Genomic DNA, 22,403 nt, shown 5'->3' on the forward strand with positions numbered 1-22,403 from the left:
TTAACATTTTCTGTTTGCAGTTGTAAGGGCATTGTAGAGGCATAACATATAATATGCTCGGTTGAAAATATACGTATTTTAACGCCAAAAGTAAACCTTTTGTGAACTATCGGTCCTTCTTAGTTTATCATTCTTACTGCGCACCGTGGGGTTCCGGCAGTGTTATTTACAACACTGCATTTATCACATGTTCAATCTTTCGTTCAATAGCCCACAGCGATATGCATAACTCGAAAAAGGGGCGAATTTCCAAGAAGTGGGAAGATAAGCTTCTAGGGGAGAGATTTCTTTCGTACTGCTGTCAGTTCGCCATTGTCAGTTGTGTTATGTTCCTGTGATAAAATAACATAATTGTTTGAACTTGATCTTATTTATCTCAATTCCTCATAATATATAAATGGGTGTAAAATATTTTCGGTTAGAAATCGCTTATTGACGAGTTACAATTATTCAGAATTGCTGGAAATTCAAGAACATAATATACAGTAAAACCTGTCTATCCCGGAACATGATGATTCCGAGCAATATTTTCCGTCTTAACAGTTTTCCTTCTTATACAGGGTTGACTTTAAATACAGTATTGAGCACTGCAGGAAATAATGGAAAGACAGATTTACATTTCGCATTACTTATGATGTAGAGTACTAATGCATGTATGTACATGAATAAAAATGCGATAGCAGAGATTACAATTATGTAACTACACAACATGTTGGTACACTTTATACAGTATTGTACAGTACGTACTTATGTATCTTTCGAACCCGGGACCCCTGGCGTTGTAGTGTAATGTGCATAGAGGAGAGGGAAAGAGAAAGATTGAAAGATGGAATAAGAGAGGTGAAGAAAGATTGAGATAAAAGCGAAGAAACAAGAAAATAACAAGATAAATAGAAAGATGATGAACGAACAGAGGAGAAATAGACAAAGAGAGGTGGAGAAAGAGGGTAAGAGATGAAAGAAATAAACTGATTTGTAACAACTATGAGTATTGTAGCACATTCTTTCATATCGACAATGTTACCGATAACTGAGTGGCAACAGAGGCGTGTTCCACTTACAGTATTGCATTGTTTTCTTGCGAGCGAAAAAAAATAAAGGAAGAAGTTTCCGTCTTACTGAGAATAAAAACATCACGTTGGTCTTTAAATGGTGTTCCGTTTCCGCGTTAAGGATGTTTCCGCCTTAAGCAGGTCATTTTCAGGTATAAAATCTGTGTTCTGAGGACTTTTTTTTCCGTATTTACAGGTTTCCTTCTTATAGAGGTTCCAGGATATGCAGTCTTTACTGTATTAAGAAAGTGCCATTCGTTTAAGATGTAAATGAGAACCTAATTTCCTGAAATAACAGACGTGATACACCTTGGGTTTACACATTTACTTCGGATGCAATAGTAATAATTATAATACGGTGAAGGGACATAGTGGTTCGGATTCCAATTTAAACTGTAGGTCCAGTCCCGATTAGCCTTACTGTGCATAAAGTGTACTTAAAACACCAAATCAACCAATCAATAATAATAATAATATACCATTGTTATCTTCATATGCATTTATTATTGTTGTTGATATTAGTAGTAGTAGTCCCTAATCATTTGTGGTTGCTGTTCCGGCTATTTACAGAAATCACTTTAGACACTCCCAATATTACTACTACTACTATTAAAATATGTCAATGGTCTGACTTCCCCTACAAGAATTTCTTTCGATGTCTATGACTATGGACTACACATATGTATTCTTCCGATCGAGAAAATGCATTGTAGTTTTTGAATACCCAGTAGTGTAAGTAAAAGTAAAGTGCTCCCCTGTGCTTAGCACCATGCCATGAAGGCGTATAGGGGGTGTGAGGGTAACGCCCCACACTTTCTTGATCCGGTCGTGATTGGGGGTGATGTGATCAGCATCATGCCCCTGACCGCCTTTACCCCCAAGGGTTTCCCCCAGGTACCCATGTCATCCGAAGCTGGGTGGGCGCCAGGCCGCTTCCAATGTTAGAAAAGTTCCCGGATTTGAACCGGCCGGGGATAGAACCCGGGACCTTTAGCATGGTAGTCATACATGTTACTGACTGAGCCACCGCGGGCATTAGTGCAAAGGCAATGGTGTAAGATACATATTACCTTTCTCCCCTTCAAAATATTGGATATTAACATGACTCAGCTGCAACTGTAACCTAATTTATCTCCTTTCTTTCAACAACATGACTTGATATTGCCTCCAGATTCAACAGTTGTCACTGATCATGTCAGGTATACAACTTTGCTCCGGTACCCCTTTCTACACCCACGATTTCAGGCACATTTCAAATATTTTCGTGAAAATATTTAGTTCCTCATAACAAACAGTGTTTGCAAATAGTGCGGAAGTTAATTTTTTAGATCTACATGCTACGAAACTTACGTTTTTTATGAAATTAAAATTCCTTGCGTAACGTCAAAAAGGTTTTTCAGAACTCTTATGATGGCGAATGATGGATTCATGTCAGAGGCGCAAGTCTGAAGATTTCGGATCATCGATTCATGTCACAGGTGCACGTCTGCTTCTTCTCTTTCTCTTCTTATGATTGACTTGTGCAATGGGAACATTTGCGATTGCGATATGTTATTTGTGTGATATATTGTTGGATTGGTCATTTCAGACATCGAATTTCATTTATGCGACTTCAAAAGTTGGAAATAATTATTTCTTTTTGGCAACTGCAGGGCGTAAAGGGGAGGGTTATTTTTTCTAAATGACTTGTGGGATGGGATAATTTGCGACTTCTAATTTTTATGATGGGACGGGAGTGGAGGGTGGTATTCTGTGGAAAAGGACAACAAGGACTTTCAACGTAGGAGTTGCTTAATTTTTGGACTTACAAATTGAACTTCGACCCACAATTCAATACCTGGCCTTGGTAAAAAGAGGTAAGTTACCTTCTTAGGTTTAATTTTAGCCTTCATTTTTGGTATCTTCATGTGTCAATGCGGAAAACAGTGAGAAATAGTGTTGGGGGCAGGTGACTCTGGCCAATTTGTAACATGCCTTTAAAAGGGACTCTATAGATAAAGGTGGGGCCGCGGTAGCGGTAGGGGGCGGTAAGTCAATTACCCCAGGGGCGGAGCCCGGAATCTGTGGGAAATTTGGACTCAACAATTTCAAACGACAAAATCTCAACTTTAAATGGCTGTACAGTCGTAAATACTTCTTTCCCCGCTCCAATTTTTTTTATTCACAATTAGTATCACCTAATCTTCATAATGAAAGAAAAAAAAATGAAAATTCAAGGGTGTAGAATAGGGCAGTGTTCCGCAACCGGTTAGTCGTCACAAGGTGAAAGGTGTGACGTGAACTTTTACCTACTATTGTAATATTGTAAGAAATTAATTGTCAATTTTAAGTAAGAAGGTGCTTGTTTATTCTTGCTGATAACTGTTATATTTTCATAGAAATTAGATGTAATTTATATACTCAATATTGTTATAGTTTGCTCATCTTATATGTATTCTCGCCTGTAATATTGGGCTGGTTTGATGGGTTACAGGCAGCAAGCTTTGTGTTCACCTGAAAGAAAGCCGCATAAGACTTTTAGCAAGCCTTTTAGCGGCCCGCACCAATCATACAATCATGTGAGTTCTTTGTTTGTAACACTGCATCCCCCCTCCATGTAGGACTGCCTTGACGGGGCGAGGGGGCTTAGTAGGGAGGCCATTTTCATCTCATCATTTCACCCATTCTTCACATCCATATCTCACGTTTTCACCATTCCATCACGTCATTCATCTCCATATCTTTGACCTCCCTATAACTAAGGTAGGGAGGCCATTTTCATCTCATCATTTCACTCATTCTTCACATCCATATCTCACGTTTTCACCATTCCATCACGTCATTCATCTCCATATCTTTGACCTCCCTATAACTAAGGGTCCTGCTAGAGGAGACAACCTCGATAAAAAAAACCTATCCCAAGGTGTGAGTTGCATGTGCCGATGGGACAGTGTTGGCTGCAGGGGTAGGTGCAGTCGCGAACATGGCCTCGGGGATTTCGGTTTGGTCCTCGAGTAGCCTCCATTTTTGGGGGTAGGCCTTCCTTGGCATAGAGGGCATGGCGAGGCGACAATTTATGGACCCTCCTATATAAAATTATTTTATATATGGGTACAAAAAACAACTCAAACAGGGGGAAACCCCCAAAATGAGCACGGCCTTCGAACCCGCTTCAATTGTTGGAAAAGACAAGTAACGTGCCACGTTATCTTGTGATTAGTATTGTGCAGAAGACCGAGAGTACCGATGCATCTGCAACAACCAAGAAACATGGGGCTGCTACTTTGAAGGACTTGTCACCGTTCCTTATCAAGAAACAGCTAGACTACGCCGCTGGTTCAGATAATCCAGAAATAAAGAAGCTGAGAAATGGGAGTCTACTTACCCAGACCAGCACAGATCGCCAGACAAACAACCTTTTGAAGCTAAGATCTTTGGGCGACTTCCCTGTTAATGTTGAACCTCACCGTCAACTTAACAGTAGTAAAGGTGTGATTCGCCACTGGAATCCGCTAAATGCTGAGGAGGAAGAGATTCTTGAAGCACTCTCAGACCAACATGTGACCGCAGTGCAGCGAATAAAGATGCGAAAATCCGGAGAACTTCTACCAACTGCTTCAATTATACTGACCTTTCAAACGACCACTCTCCCAGATAGGGTACGGGCTGGATATTTGAGACTCAAAGTCCGGCCGTACATCCCTAACACGATGCGATGTTTCAAATGCCAGCACTTTGGGCACACTCAACCTTCCTGCAATCCACTACCACCCTTTGTGGTAAGTGTAGCCTGCCTGATCATGGGACCGAACCTTGTTCTTCTGGTCCCAAATGCATTAATTGCCAAGGCGAGCACCCAGTCTGGCATCGTGACTGCCCCTCTTTCCAACAAGAGAAGAAAATCAGAGAGTTGGTCCTCACAGAGAAAATCTCCGCTGGTGAAGCAAAACAACGTCTCCGCGAAAGTATACGCACCACTTTACCTGTGCCATTCGCTACAGTTGATGCAGTTGCTCTTACCCATCGCAGTGTAGGGGTACAAACCAACGACGTGTCAACTCAAACAACAACGATTCCCGTAGTAGCTGGCCCTGCTTTGAGAAAACCAGCAACCACTCCTCGCTCCACAGAGAAAAAGTTCAAGCAGGTGCATACCAAAGAATATTTTCTGAAGTCTACTAGCTCTCCAGTCAGGGCGGCATCGACCACCCTGAGACTTAAAGTGCAGCTGAAAGCTGCCCGGCAGGCGCGAAAAGCACCCACCCACACTCCCCCTTCTTCATCCCCTTCGCCCTCTGTGTCCTTACCCAAGGACATGATACAGGACGAAGCCGCGGATGAAGAATTTATCAAGGTGACAGGGCCTAGAAATAGAGTACGCCTCAAAAGGTAACTATAATACCTCCAGCTATGGCTTATTGTCTCCAATGGAACCTTAACGGTTTCCATACTCATCTCGAGGAACTGCAAATCTTAATATCTGAATTTGACCCTGCCATCGTATGTCTCCAAGAGACACATTTTCGTCCAAATGAATCAGTGATTCTGAACGGATACACGCTTTACCACACCGACAAGCTTCCTGAGGGTCATCGTGCACACGGTGGTGTTGCAATCGGTGTTCGAGATACCATCCACTCAACACCAATCTTTCTCACCACCCCCTCCAAGCTGTCGACGTGCGGGTCCATCTACCACAGCCAATATCTGTGTGCTGTGTCTACATCACAAGGGAGGAGTGATTCTCTCTTGAGGACCTCCTTTGTATATTCGAACAACTTCCGTCTCCTGTAGTTCTTTTGGGCGATTTTAATTCCTACCATCGTTTGTGGGGCTCCGTTCGTACAGAGCCCCGGGGTCAAATTGTAGATCAATTCCGTGAGGCATCAGGTTTAACGTTGCTGAATGATGGGACTCCCACATATTTCAGTCCTTCCTCAGGCACACACTCTGCGTTGGACTTGTCCTTCTGCAGTCCCAGCCTTGCTCCTATCACATCTTGGAGCCCTCACCCTAATCTCTGTGGGAGTGATCACTTCCCACTCCTTCTAACTTTCAAACATCTTCAGCACTCACGTGAACAACACCCTCACTGGCATCTCAGTTGGGCCGACTGGGGTGCCTTCGAGTGTGCAGTGGACCTTGAAGTCGATCTAGCGTCGACTTTGCCAGCCATCGACGCCTTAGATATATTTGTGTCACGAGTGCATGATGCTGCACGCACCTCCATTCCACATCCCAGTGGACCTGCGAGGCGACGCCCAGTCCCCTGGTGGACTGCGGAGATCAGTGCAGGCATCAAGGACCGCAATCATGCCCTAGATCGATTCAATAGGAACCACACTGCCGCAAACCTCGAGCAGTTCCGCATTAAGCGTGCCCGTGGGCTCATTCGAGCCAGTAAGAAGGCATACTGGGTCCAATACGTGTCTTCTCTGACGAAGCAGGCTTCGTCGAAAGCCGTTTGGACCAAAGTACGTCGCATCCAGGGGGTGCATCTACTCCTCTGAGAGCTCTGGAGCACGATGGGACATTGTACACCGGTTCCGGAGACATAGCTAATATCTTGGCCACGCAGTTTTCTGATGCGTCTAGCTCGGAAAACTATGAACCACGTTTCCGCCATGAGAAGGACCGTCAGGAACGACGCCCTCTAGTTTTTCGAAGTCATAACAGCGAGCCATACAACTCTCCATTCACCGAACGGGAGTTCGATCAGGCTCTTCGAGATTCTAAGAATACAGCTCCTGGAGTGGACAAGATCCACTATGAGATGCTTCGTCATCTGCCCATTGGAGCAAGAAATTTCCTTTTGGCGGTATTCAACAGGCTTTCGTTAGAGGACTCTTTCCCCACTTCCTGGAAAGAAGCTATTATTGTTCCCATCCTGAAACCAAGTAAACAACGCACCGCAGCCTCGAGTTATAGGCCTATTGCCTTAACTAGCTGTGTGTGCAAGTTGATGGAACACATGATCAACAAGCCTCTCACCTGGTTTTTGGAGGAAAACTCATTGATAAGTAATTTTCAATGTGGTTTTCGCTCCAACCGTTCCACACTGGACCATCTGGTTCAGCTGGAAACACATATTCAGGACGCATTCCTCAACAAGGAACATTTAGTTGCAGTTTTCTTTGACCTCCAAAAAGCATATGACACGACGTGGCACTTTGGCATCATCAAGCAGCTCCATTTTTGGGGCGTCCGTGCCCATATGGCGTACTTTATTGAAAACTTTTTATCAGATCGTTTTTTCCGCGTACGTGTTGGGAACTCCTTTTCGGATCTTCACGAACAAGAGAACGGTGTCCCGCAGGGCAGCGTATTAAGTGTGACTCTGTTTGCCATTGCAGTGAACAGTGTTATGGCAAGCAGAGTTGCCCCTGTCCATGGTCTCCTTTATGTAGACAACCTCACGATCTTTTGTCTCTCACGGAATCTCGCGTCAGCTTCTCGTCAACTCCAACTGACGATAAACCGTTTGGTTGAGTGCTCTTCCCAAACAGGTTTCACCTTCTCATCCGAGAAATCCGTGTGTGTTCACTTTTGTCGTCAGCGTACATGTCATTTCGATCCTGACCTGTACATGGGGAAATCTCCCTTGTGCTTCGTGAATGAGGTCCGCTTCCTGGGCCTCATTTTCGATTAGAAATTAACATGGCTACCTCACCTTCGCCAGTTAAAGTTATCTTGTTTTTAGAACTTCGTGCGAAGCACCCCAATTTTAATGTGTTTTACACGGATGGGTCCAAGACAGTCGAATCAGTTGGTTGCACCTTCGTCCTAGACTCTCAAAGTTCCAGTTACTCGCTACATCCTGCCTATTCCATCTATACGGCAGAGTTGTACGCCATTCTAAAGACACTGGACTTTGCAGACGTCAATTGTCTGAAGAAAGTCCTTGTGTGCAGTGATTCGACCAGCGTGTTGCAGACTCTGGATTCGCCGTATTCCCGGCATCCGGTAGCGCAACGCATATTCAGACGGCTTGTGTCCTTATCTGCCAGTGCGGATGTCCACTTCTGTTGGGTCCCTAGCCACGTGGGCATCCAGGGGAACGAAGCAGCTGATGCTGCCGACAAGTCTGCTGATGCAGATGGCGACTTTCTCGTCCACCTTTTGCCAGCTAGCGACCTGCAGAATGTGTTCCGTTGTTGCTTTCTTGACACATGGCAGGCCGAGTGGGATACGGAAACGGGTAACAAGCTTCACGCTGTTAAGCCCACCATAGGTGTTTGGCGTTCCTCGTCTCGCCCCTCTCGATGGGAAGAAGTTATTCTTACCCGCATGCGTCTAGGACACAGCCATCTTACGCATAGTCATTTGCTACAAGGGCTGGACCCTCCGTTGTGTCGTGTTTGTAATGTTATTTTAAGTATTCGACACATTCTCATTGAATGTGTCGATCTTGCTTACCTTAGGCAGACTTTTAACCTTTCCGGCTGTTTGCCATTCCTCTTGGGTGATGACAGCAGTATTTTATCAAATGTTTTAGTTTTCTTTGAAGAGCTGGACTCTTCCACCGTCTGTAAGGAGGTTTTTAGTTTGTTTGTTCTGACTTTTTAATGTATTGTGCTTGTCTCGTGCAGGTCTTTTTACAACCTTGCACTTTTAGTTTTTCCCAAGGGGCCATTTACACCGCATTCTTAGTTTTGAGTCAGAATTTTTTGATAAGGGGATGTTTCCCCATATACACGGAAGGGTGCAAAATGACCTTCAGTGCCGACGCACCCAAAACATTTTAAATCCATCAATCAATCAATTAACACTGCATCTTTTGTGTACGGCTGGCTGTTTTGTGCCTGTTTGTCGGCGCTTCTTAAACTTTATTGCTCTTTTCCTTCGCCGAAGGACCCACACATTGTCAGACAACAATTACAGTATTTCAGTTCAAAGTTCAGTTCTATCACAGCTGTGCTCTGCAGTAGTGCGAATATTAGAATTAGAATTAGAATTTCTTTATTCATGGGCGAAGTTCAGCCTGTGGCTGCTCTACCACTTAACCCGCAAAATCAACTACAATAAAACAGACAAAATACAATTACTACTATAACATACGAATTCCATTACATTTTCACTTCTAAATATTTCAGTAATTAACACACTAAAAAGATAAAGAACAATTTTTCTCATTCACACACATCAAAATGTTCATCTTGGGTTCGAATCTGCTCATTTTTTGTTTTGATTTCAACGTAAGCATGCTGAATCTAGTCATGTGTACTGAGGATTTGTCCTTGCTCATGTAGAAGTACTTTTGTTACTGCCCTTTTAAAGCTGTTATATGTCGCACACGAGGTAACATCTGGTGGCAGCGCATTCCAACAATATGCAGAAGCAGCTTTGAAGGATGACAGGAATATGGATTTTGAGAATCTGTCCAGATTAAGTTTCTTAGAGTGTCGAGTCGTGTAGTTGTGTATGTCGTGTCTAAATTGGAGTCTGTCGTATAAGTATGTGGGTGTTTTTGTTTGCAGAATTTTTAATATTGTGCAGGCCAGATGTAGTTTTCTGCGTCGTGTCATATTCAGCCAATTAACGTCATTTAAGTAAGGCAGTATGTGATCCCTTCGTTTCAAGCTAAATGCAAAACGTATACAAGAATTCTGTACTTTTTGTGCAATTTTAGCATTCTTTTTTGTTAAATTAACACCGTAAACAACGTCACAGTAATCGAAAATTGGAAGAACTAGAGCTTGCATAAGGCGCAATTTAACATCACAGTCGAAAGTAAGTGTGATGATTTATAGAGTGATCTAAGTATACCATAAGCTTTTGAACTCTGAGACGTTACGTGGTTTTGCCAGTCAAGTTTCTCATTAAATATCACACCTAAGTTCTTAACAGTTGTGCAGTGTGGGACCCTCTCATCATTAATATTAATTGATAACCCAATTATTTGAATTTTATTGAAGGCAGTGCTAGAACCAATTAATGTAAAGCAGCATTTAGAGGGGTTGATTACAAGACCATTACGTTTACACCATTTATAAATAGCATGAAGGTCACGGTTCAGGAGACCAATTGCTGGTTTTGCATTTTTGGGATCTACTGGCATCATCAGCTGCGTGTCATCTGCATAACAATGAGGTACACTGTGTCGTACATTTAGGGGTAGGTCTGCGGTGAAGAGGGAATATAGAAAAGGGCCTAGAATACTTCCTTGCGCAACCCCTGAGGGTATCGTAAGGGGAATTGATGTAGCTCCTGAGGGAAGCGTCACCGATTGCACTCGCCCAGTAAGGTAAGACTGGAACCATTTTATTGCTCCCGGCGAAAAACCGTAGTAACTCATTTTCGAAAGGAGTAGCTGATGAGATACAAGATTAAACGCCTTGGACAAGTCAAGCAACACCAAGACTGCAGCCTTACTTTTGTTTAGTGTTTGTAAAATGTCGTCTGTTACTTTCATGAGCGCCGTTGCGGTGCTGTGGGAAGGTCGGAAACCAGACTCTACTGCAGGCAATATTTGATTTTTGGTAACAAAACTTTCTATCTGCTTGTACACTGCTTTCTCGATAACGTTTGATAAGACAGGTAATATACTAATTGGTCGTAAGTCGTTCATGTCGGTCACGTGTCGTTTCTTCGGTAAGGGCAGGATTCTAGCCTCCTTCCATGCAAGGGGAAAGGTGTTCTTATCTAACGAGAAATTTATCAAGTGAGTAAGAGGTGAAAGAATGTGTGGAAGAATTAGCTTTATCATTTTTAGGTTTATGCCGTCTGTGCCACAGGAATTGGAACGGATTTTGGACAGGAGTTGTGCAATTTCTACTTCTTTGACGGGTCGAAAGAAGAAGGTGTCGCCATTTTCAGTAAACGTAGTTGTAAGGAAGCGTTCGCACTCTTCGAGGATGAGATCGGTTTCTTGGTTAGAGGGACTGGCGTTGTCAATAAAGCGAGTGTTTAACAGATGCGGATCATTTAAAAAGTGTGGGACACTCGGCTCCACCTTTCCGTAAATACCACATTTCTTTATCTCTTTCCACATTAATTTTGAATCATGGACGTTTCTATTGATGTGGAACGAGAGGTAGACTTTCTTCTCCTGTCTTATAACCGACGTGGTGAAATTCCGCAGTTCTTTATAATAATCCCAATGTGACGGATTGTTCGTCAGTTTATATTTTCTGAGAACATTATCTCTAAGTTTCATTAATAGTTTGGTATTGTCGGTTACCCACGGTACTTTTTTCTTGGCTATTCGTGCAGTACGTATAGGGGCATGCTTATCGAAAATAGTCTTAATACCATTATTAAGAAAGTTTACTTTTTTGTCAATACTCAGTAAGTGCTTAATATTGTCCCAGCGAATATGTTTAGCGTCCGTTTCAAAACTCTCCATATCGAAGGATGAGTAGTTTCTGTACGAAATTCTTTTGAAACGTTTGTCGGGTTTCTCAATAAGGACCGTGATGTAAGTCAAACAATGGTCTGAATTGCTGATCGGCACCGTTACGTCAGCGGAGTGTACAATGGATGGATCATCTACAATGATGACGTCCACTAATGTTTTAGAGGTTCTTGTGATTCTAGTGGGTTTACGAATGACTTGCGTCATGCCGAAAGTATCTACTATTGATTTGAGGAAAACTGTTTCTGGTTTATTAGGTGATAAATAATCGCTATTCATGTCACCGGCTACAATTAAATTATCCACAGTAGGAAACACGTGCGCAATGTAATCTTCAAGAACTGACAACCTAGTATAGGGGATATTTGGGGGTCTATATGCGGCAATTATGCCAAGTGATTTGTTATTTACTTTCAATGACGCACATAGTATTTCTATGTCCTCGCCGGGAGCAACATTTTCGCAGTCAAGCATCTGGGCAGGAATATCAGCACGACAGTAAACAACAATGCCACCGGCGCGTTTGTGGACTCGATCCTTTCGAAGTACCGTGTAGCCTTCGACGTGGAAACTGGAAGCATCATCGTTGTCTTTCAGCCAACTTTCTGTGACGATTACTACATCATATTTGCTTTCGAGAACAATGTGTCTGAACTCGTCTATTTTCCCCGAGATGGACCTCATGTTTACTGATGCGATTGTGAGACACTGGAGGGGAGGGGTCCGGTTGGGAAGTGTCGGGGGCGACGGGCAGCCTGTGAAACCGTTACCTCTTTTCCTAGGGGTCCGAGGGAAGGGGCGAGTTCCAGATGCGCCGTGCGCGGGCAGGTTTACCAACTGCTTAGTTTGAGACATTGTTTACTAGTGAGTGAAGGAACAGAGCAGATACATATATTAATGATATGAAACAGCGTACTTACGTTGAGAGAAATCCTTGTGGGTGTCCAACTGAGCAGCTCGAGCATAATTACATATAATGAAAGATGAACACTACACACAACACACACATATACACGAATACAAAAAGTTAATTTTCATTGGCTGTTTCTTTAACATGGTTAAAAAGGTATGAAAAAGTTTCACATAGAACACTAAAAACACACTCATAGTTTCGTCTTCGGCGACGCTCACATTACGACCGCTTGCACGTGAGGGATTTCAATTCACGCTCAGTTTCTATAAAATGTTTCCCTTCCGGCGTAACTACCACAATCTTTCCATCGATCGTGTAGCACTTGTTGTTGCCGAACGTTGCCTTGGCATCTTGGAGAAGCCTTTGCCTCTTGGAGTCAGCGACTCCGTTAGTAGGTATTGGCTCCCCTTGAAGTTCTTCTTCGCTCGCCACAAAGCATCGCGATGTTTATACGAAATGAATTTTATAATCAAAGGTCGATGACCTTGTCTGACGACGTCGGCCGCCGACCTTCTCTTCCTCAGTGCTCCCAGGCGATGGCATCTGCTTACGAAGTCAGAAGAAACTTCAACGCCAAGTTTTGTGGAGAATATCTGTAGAGCAACTTCCGTGGGGACCTCCTCCGGCGTTTCCGGTACTCCATGCAGCAGCAAGCACTCCCTCCGGCTGTATTGTTGCAGCTTATCTAATTCCTCTTCCTGGTGAGTCAATTGGGATTGAATATTCTCCATGTCTTCCCGGAAGACGACCAGCTCGTCTCTGATGTCCTGCAATTCTCTCCGTAACTCCTCAAGTCCAGAAGGGGCATCAGCCACCCTTATCCCGGGATCCAACTGCGCCCCGCCGCAAGGAGCCGCTTCCAACTTGTCCTCCACGGTCTTGAGTTTCGCCTCCAGCGCGCTGCATCGTTGGCCGAGGTGCTTGTTCGCCATGGCTCTTGTGGTAGCACTGTCTCCGCGTCGCTATTCACTCACAAGCACGAGAATTGAGAACCGAGAACTTTTTTGTAAAAAGTGTTTTTTTTAGTATGTTGTGGGATATGGAGCGAAATCTATAGTACTACAAGCCACGGGTTGACTACTTATACGTGCCGTAAGAACATTTGGTGGCGTGATAATGCTCTATGTTAATAAAAAGTGAAAGTTATTTTCGGAGCCGACTTTACACGCGACTAGTACTATCCGCCATAACTCATAACTCATCACTTGCTACACCAGTCTTACTATTTTCTTTTTTCGATATGGATAAGTTCCTTGTACGGAGTGGTCCGTCCTCGAGTGCAAGTAGTGAAACCATCGAGCCCGAAAAAAAGAAACAGAAAGTAGTTCACCGGCAATATAGTGATAACTATTTATCTTACGGGTTTTTTGCTGTGGTGTCAAAACATGCCCAATCCATGAGTGTGTTGTGTGTGGAGAAAAACTCAGTAATGCTGCTATGGTTCCCAGTAAATTAAGGCCAAAATTTTCAACAAGACATTCCTCTCTGTTAAGTAAAGATGTGAATTATTTTCGTCGGTTGTTGGAAAAAAAAAACAAAAAAAACAAGTGACGCTCATGACTACGTCGGTACGTGTTTCGCAAAAAGTACAGGAAGCTAGCTATAAGGTAGCCGAACTTATCGTAAAAGCCAAAAAACCACACACAATGCCCACATGTAAAGAAATGGTAAAAATAGTCCTGGGTACAGAAGCTGCTACTGAAATTTCAAAAATTTGTTTCTTTGCTGACACAATCAGCCTTCGAGTTAGTGACACTATGAAGGTGAAAATAAAGAGCAGTCGAAAGTTCTCACTTCAGATTGACGAGTCCACCGATATTGGCGGTCACGCACAACTTCTTTCCTACATAAGGTATGTTGATGGAGATGTAATTGCAAGTAATTTTTTTTTTGCAAAGAACTACCCGAGCGAGCAACCGGTGAAGAAATATTTCGTACGACTAATGAATATGTGGTCCGTAATGAATTAACATGGGAGAACTGCGTTAGTGTTTGTACAGACGGAGCCGCTTCTATGACAGGCCGAGTGAAAGGATTCGTGGGTAAAGTACGCGAAGTAAACCCGACCATTACGACCCGAATCTTACGAACCGACCATTGTCTCAATCACCGCGAAGCCATTGTTGCTAAGTCTTTGCCATCTCCTCTGAAAATTGTGATGGACGAAGTAGTAAAAGTCGTGAACTTCATCAAATCGAGGCCCCTAAATATGCGGCTTTTTAATGTTTTGCGTCAAGAAATGGGATCAGAGCACACTACACTTCTGCTACATAGAGAAGTACGATGGTTATCTCGAGGTAAAGTGTTAAGGCGAATGTTTGAACTGAAAGAGGAGGTACTTTCATTTTTGACTATTGAGGGGCATGAGTATGCGGATTTATTTGCAGATGATGAATGGGTATCTAAGTTGGTATATCTTTCCGATATTTTCGTACACTTGAATGAACTAAACAGAAAAATGCAAGGTAGAAACGAAAATCTTCTGACTAGAGTATGGATAAGATTCAAGGATTTATTAATAAGTTGAACTTGTGGATACAGACAATTGAAAATAGATCGTGTGAGATGTTCCAAACTGTATGATCCCTTGCTGACGATAACATGGTGTTGATAGACTTAAAATTTACACTTACAAGAGGAACTGACAGATTTGATAGCAGACAGAACATTGAAATTAAAATTTTCGAAGTGTCTTTGAATACATTTTGGATGTCAATAAGCAGTGAATACCTGACTATCTCCGAGATGGCAGTTAATGTGTTATTACCATTTTCAACTACTTATTTGTGTGAACTGGGCTTCTCGACGTTGACTGCATTAAAACATCATAGAGAGAGAGACTCAAATCCATCGATGAAGAAATGAGGCTTGCTTTGTCAACGATTCCGCCACGGATCAGCCGTCTGTGTACAGCTAAGCAGGCTCAAGTATCACATTGAAGGTATGAGTAGAGTTATTTACTTTAAAATTCGTATTAGAAATGTGTATTTTCTACAGTGAATTAATGTTAATAAATTTTAAATAAATGCATAAGTCTATTCATGTTTTATAATAATAATAATAACAATGATAATAATTGATTACATAACGACGTAATATTTCGTAATTATATTAAGATTCATATGATTTTGAGGGGAGAGACATTTTGGTGTGCCGTGTTGAGTCTAGGCCTATCTGGGGTGTGCCGTGAGTAAAAAAAAGTTGCGGAACACTGGAATAGGGTACCCGATCCTACAACTGCACTGGACCTTATACGACAACTGCCTCTTATAGATGGGACAGATCCAAATACCTTATATAAATTCTTGTTGATTCTTCATCGAACTATTAACTTGAACTTACTAGACATAGAATCTATTCCTTTATTGACTTTTTCGAAATCAAGTGGATCTTTCCGTGAAATATGGTATGAGGCTTTACTGGAAAAATTACCTTGGCCATTGTTTTTGGCACAGATTGGTCTCCCCTCACGATATTAGAACTTTAATTAACCAACATTTATTACGCAGCCAGTTACCCTTGGAGTTTCTTTCTTCATATTTACGTTTAGTATATGAAGCTTTTCACATTTTTCCTATTGACTGGACAGAGGATGCCCTTTTGTATTCTATTTTTACTGGTCTACAATATTTTTACTGGTCTACAACATCAAACGCGTTGTGGGATACCAACGTCCAACGTCAATAGAATACTTTATGCATATGGCGCGTGAGTAGGTAGTAAACCTTCATTTGAGGCCAACTTCAACTTTGAACCTTCAAAAACCTGTCATTTTAGTGCACGAACTTACTATTTCTCTACGTTTCGCGGCTGTTTTATTGCAGTAACGAACTAAAAGAGTGAGAAAAAAGGCTCTGAAAAGTGAGTGTCAAAAACGTACTTTCAGGTACGCATGCTCTAGCGTTGTAACTTTCTAAACACGTCCATGTTTCTATATCGTGAGCTTTGTTAACCTAATGTTGCTTTGCTTCCCTCGTGACCTTTGTAAACCTAACGTTTTCCTCTTATTTAGGTTTCCATATTGTGATCTTTGTAACAACCTCTCATTTTCTGTAAACCAAAATGTGTGCTTTCAAGCAAAAACATCTGGCCAGGGTGTGGGTGTGTGGTTATCTACTGGCTGTGTGCGGCACACACCTCTGTAGAGTTTTTATTTTCCCATGAAACCCTCCTACCGTAAATGCATGCAACGACTCTAGTGTTATTTTTGATTTTTTGAATGAGAGATGTTTTATTATTTTTCTTGATGAAGATGTATAGAGAATATGTTACATGCTTTTTTTTTTCTAGTGTGTGTGCTTGTTGTTGTTCAGCAGCATTTTTTCGTGCTATAGTGCAAAATTCTCATTATCTCATACTATAGTGGCAACTGGTGTAACTGATTATCTCGTGCTATAGTGCAAAACTGGTGTAACTGATTATCTTGTGCTATAGTACAAAAATTGTTGTGATATAGTGCAAAAACTTCTTATCTCGTGCTTTTTTTTTGTCATGCAATCTGTTAAAACTGCTCCGACAATCTTTCGTGCTTCACGTCATAGATGAAGGACTTCTCTGCAATCAGGATGATGCTGCACACGGTGTCCTCGGGCAGAGCATCGTGGAACTCGCACACGACCTTGATGTTGGTGCTATCATTGACCACCATCTGCTTCCTCTTTGCCGTGTTGATCACGAGCATGGGTCTGTGTGCTTTGAATTCGCTGGGTGCGTAGTACATGTCCACGTTTCCCTCGGTCACCCGCTTGTAAGCAGAGTACGCTTCGTATAGTTTGAGAAAATCATCTTTTGTCATGTCGAGGTTGTAATTCTCGCGCGGGAATACTTCGTTCCTACCGTTCTTCAGATAAACGTTCTTGATCTTCCAGTCGTCAAATTTATTGGAATCTTTTTCCTGATTGTTGTCCCTCGCGGTCTGAAAGAGCACTACGACGAAATCTGGCATGTCGTACTGTATGTTATTGAATTGCGTCGTGACGTCGAAATCCAGGTGACTTCCTGACGCTATTTTCTGCACGCACTGGTAGCCGTGAAAGTGAATCGGTGTCTGTGGATTTTTCAAGATCTCTGCTTCGTACTTGAGAGCGTAGTTGGTTTCGTATTCCACCACCATAATTCTCAGCTCCATGCTGCGGATGATGCATTTTGCTCCTTCGGGCAGAGTGTTTGGTAAAGGTGTGATCCCGTCCGGACCCAAGTTGCTGTATCGCATCAGTGCGTCGTTGTCGTTGGCCGCTCTGCAAAATGTGATTCTCAGTCCTCCTTTCCACATGATCTCCTTGTAGTCCGAGAAGAAACTCGGAAGCAGACGCATGGGAAAGAACACCGTGTGACTTCTCGTTAATATTTTTGTTCCGCTTCGAATCCTCCCGCCAGATAGTATGCTGCGTCCGTCTTCGATAATTTCAATGTTCCTACTGCCGTTGACGTGATGCCTGGATAATCGATTCTATCGATGACCGTTCCGTGTTTCCTGACTTCGACCTGCAAGAACAGGTAAGGCACGAAGTTGTCCACGAGTTTTAAATTTGCTGCGGCTGGGAATGCATCTCCGCTTTGTTTTTTCACCACGTCGAATTGAATGTAAAGGTCCGCTCTGTGAGGATGAACAAACCCGTGGCCTACGTCCATGTCATATTCGAGTTCCCGGTTCGCTTCGTTGAGATTGGCGAACGTGCGACGGTTCGGAGGGAAAGATTGCAATTCGTAACTTTCAATCTGTTCCCTGATGTACGGTTATTTATTATATGTTGATCTCGACGATGGCCGTAGTTGTGGCGCCTGCAAAATCCACCACGTCTCCTTTCTCATTCTTCACCACTAACTCTAACTGATCTATGCGATTGCGACATACTGGAAAATAAATCGGCGAAGAGGGTGTGTAGATGATCGGTTCCATGAACTCGGAACTGGGTTTGAATGTGGCGATGATTCCTGTCTGCTTGTGACTTCCTAACAATCCTTCAGATTTAGTGATCATGCCTTCAGCTACGTTGCAGTGAATGTTTAACGTCTCGATGACTAGAAATTTAGGAATGTTTGCTCCTGTGTGCTTGATGCCAGCTTCGAGTTTGGTGTTGTTCTCGAAACCTAATAGTTCTCCTATCGGGCCCAGATCCACCGTCTCCGTCGCGGACACAATTTCAACTCTGTGCGTGACGGAATTTTGAGAAAGGAATGTGCCTCTAGGTAACTGAGCTTGCAAAGTAGAAAGATTGTATTGACCTGGTGTGATGATGATATTTTCACTTCCGACGCTAATTTTGTTATTGTGCTCTGTGACGTTAGGTATGGGATACATGCTGTAGAATGAACGTAAAGCTATGGATTTAGGGTAGACGATGTCGTCGTGCAAATTGAGTTTCAAGACCGAAGTCTCGCTCGTGAGATGGAACACTCCCATCGTGTTTCAGGTTCCACAGTGCTTTCTGGAAATCTTCGATCGTAGGGTTATTTATTTTAGAGAGAAACGCGAGCATGGAGAGACAGAGATGACCACAGTTCACGTCTCCGAAATCTTGAATGCATTCGTCGTTGTAGTATAGGTTGTTCGTTTTCAGATAATTGACTAAATTTGTAGGTGGAACACCTCCGAAAGAATCGAAAACAAATGCTTTATTATTTGCGTAGTGGTAACATATCCAATGCGTGCCTGGATTTTGGTGACTGTCCAAGTTAACTACGCCACATTCTCTATTTCTAACGGTTGAAGGTAATGAATCTGTCATGAAAACGCCTCTGAAGTGTTTGATGATTTGTAATGGTTTGATTAAAGATTCAATGTCGTAGTTGGTGAGTGCTTCTTCTTTTTTTTAAACTTGCCTTTCCCCTTCTTCTCCATGGCCAGGTTGTGATGTTTCTGTTCTTCCAATTCCGCCTTGTTTTTTTTGAGTCGATCACTGTTTTCGCTATGACGGCGCTACCCCCTGCCAAACTCCCTACAGTCCCCAAAGCCGCTAAAATTGCCGGGATGCTGAATATGAAACCTCCTGTCTTTTGCTGTTTCCTCGACTGCTGCAACCTTCTCAATTGTGGAGTGCTGAGCAGCAATTTCATTCCGTGTCCTTTCGTCAAGCAAGAATGTTTCTTCTCGCGTTGTTTCTTGGTGAGTAACCCATCGAGGGCACCCAGCGTTTTCAGATTCGAATATGGTATCTGGTGCACGACACCCTTTGGCTTCATTGTAGATTTTTTTCATGGTATGTTATTTATATATATTCTGAGATTTTTTCTGTTAAACAAATTCTATTACGTGTTTTGTTTTCTTACCAAGAAGTTCTTTTGTCCCCTTGTACACGATTCGAGTTTTGTTCTTGATTAAAATAGACAGCTTCTGGTCAGATAACATGATAGTGTATCGATCTGGTAAAAATAGGCTGTATTGTCCATTGAGCAAGAGACGTACTTTGGGACCATACTGGGTTGCAACAATTTCACCGGAAGTTATCGTGTAAGGTTTGTCCACTTCCAATTCCTGCATTTTTATATACTCGACTGACAAATTTAGCATTTGTTTTAATGCTTGGACGTCTCTCATTTTTTTCAGGGTGTGTTATAAGATTTTTTCACGATGTGTTATTTATGTATCGTTTTCACAGTGTGTTATTTATATATTTGTGTGTGTGTGTGTGTGTGTGTATGTGTGTGTGTGTGTGTGTGTGTGTGTGTGTTAGAGGAAGAAAGTAAGTTCGTGCTTTGGAGAACGCGATGATGTGTGTGATGATATATTCACTCTCCTGTTTAGACTTGCGCCAATCATCCGTGTATCGTCTTCTCCCCTGCCTCACCTCGTGAAGTTCGTCCATCCTGTCGTTTAATTTTTCCCCTGCAGCTGAAAGAAGAGTGTCGAGATCACTGCACCTCATGCCACTTATCTCCCGAAGATGGTCCTTGAAAACCATTTCACATGGGATACGAAATTCCGGCGTTGTTCTTGCTATGATTACAAGTTTCTCAACATCCTCGCAATCTCCGTTTAAAGTGTGTTTGAATATTTTACATAGCAGTTCAGACGGTAAATCAGTTATACAAGACTGCAACATATTGTATGTTATTTATACACCCCACCCAAATTTTTGTTTTGCGTTCATGGCGACGGTGGTGCCCAACGCTGCAACTCTTTCACCCAAGGATGCGTCTCTGCTGACGAGTCTCGCGAAAGCTGCATGTCACAATTTTTTGTCTGCTTCGTGACGTGCATCTAAATTGGTGTGCGTGTTGTATGCAATGTCGTGATCTTTGCATGCAGCGTCCAACGGATTCACTCCTTTGTCTCCTCTTTCCAATCTTTTCTTGAGTTTGGTACCGGGGCCACAGTACTGGTAACCTGGTAAATGCATTTCGAAAGGTAACTTGTTGATGTCGTTCACGAGACCTTTTCCTTCGGCCATGTTCCAGAATCTTGGAGGCAGCGTGTTGATAATTTTAATGAAGTACCCGATACCTGTGTCGTCGCTCACGATGAAGTTTGAAAGTTTGGTGCTGATCATTTCCACGATGCCCACCTTCTCGTTGTAGAAATTACGATTACCTGCATTCTCTTCACCGGCTATCACTAACAATCTGTCAATTAGTTTTCTCACGTCGTCCACCCAAACGAATTCTTTTGGTAACGTGTTGTAGCGTTTGACACCACTTCCACTTTTGATATCGTTCCATATCGGTTTGATGAGATTCCTGTACTTCTCACCGCTGCTCGATTTCACCCTATTCTGTGTGGCGTCATTATTTTGATACATGGCATCCGTCATGATTAAAATTTCCCTGTAACTCTGGTAATCTTCGTCGGTGTAATTTTTCGGATATTTTTTGGCAACGAGTTCCCACAATCCCACTGTACCTGGATACCTAGACCAACTGTTCTTCTCACCTAAATTAATTTTAATGTCGTTACCTTCGAAGGTGACTTTCGATTTTCCAATCTTCCACACGACGCCTTCGTTGATTTCCATGCTCGGGTACAATCCGAACACCTCGTCCTTGTCGAATTTCCCCGTGCTCAGGTAGTTTTGTGCCAAAGGACCCAACTCGATCTTCTTCGAAGAAGAAGTGCTGCCTATGGCTTGACGTCTTGGCAGTTGTCTAAGTTCCAGAGGAGTGTGAATGCTGGAGAGAGACGTCGGAGGAAAATCTTCATAATTTCGAGCGACAAGAGGTACGATTTCCGTGATCAGATCCTTGTTCTGTTCCGTGACATTTTTAATTTCCTTGCCGAGACCGCTGATGGCGTCGATGATAGGTTGTCCTTCGCGCTTGTTCTCTTCGTAGAATCCGCGATTCTCGGATTTCCAACCTTTGAAGCGTTTCGTGAGGTAATCACGCAGCTTAAGATTATCCTCTTCTTGAAATTTGCGTTTCGACATTTTTTTTTGAGCCTATATACTTTCTGTTTGTCGTCACCAAAACTTGAGATGATCCACTTTTCGATATTAAGGTTATTTATATATGTTTGACCTTTTGCGTTCAGTTCATTTTTTTTGTTTTGTGTCTTGAAAATTTTGCGTTTTCATATGACGTTATTTTATAACGTTGAGACGTTTAGAAAAACGTTGACTTTATTCCTGTACTTTCCGTCATTAGGTTTTCGTGTCATGTCGATCGTAACAAAACCAAAGTCGTCTTGATTCCAACAGTCCGAGCAAAATTTAGAAAACTGATTGTAATTCATGTCAGCTCCCACGTAATCATCATGTGCATGTCTTAAATTCGTATGGTCTTGACGAAACAAGCAAATGAAATTAGCATTATCGCGTAGCAGTTTCGGAACCTCGGAAAAAGTTTGTGCCAGGTAAAAACAATCTAATCCTTTGTGACGACCTCGAGTGAAAGAAAAATACGAACCTCACTTTGATTTTCCAGGATCATGTCGTCGAACATGATAACGGAATTATCGAGACAATCGTCCAGTGGAATGATTTCGGAAGAGAACGTACTAATGCCCAGTTCCTCGTACAAATGAATAAGTTGCCTGAATTTTGGTTGTTCGAGACTTTTTGAAAATATATAGAGATGCCTGTTTTCCCAGTCTAACCAATCGGGTGCGAGAAGAAAATTATCAATGAGTAGTGTCGTCTTTCCAAACCCTGAAGGTCCTACGATTAGACAA

The sequence above is a fragment of the Lepisma saccharinum genome, chromosome 15, assembly GCF_977018435.1.
Source record: "Lepisma saccharinum chromosome 15, izLepSacc3.1, whole genome shotgun sequence".
Lineage (NCBI taxonomy): Eukaryota > Metazoa > Arthropoda > Insecta > Zygentoma > Lepismatidae > Lepisma > Lepisma saccharinum.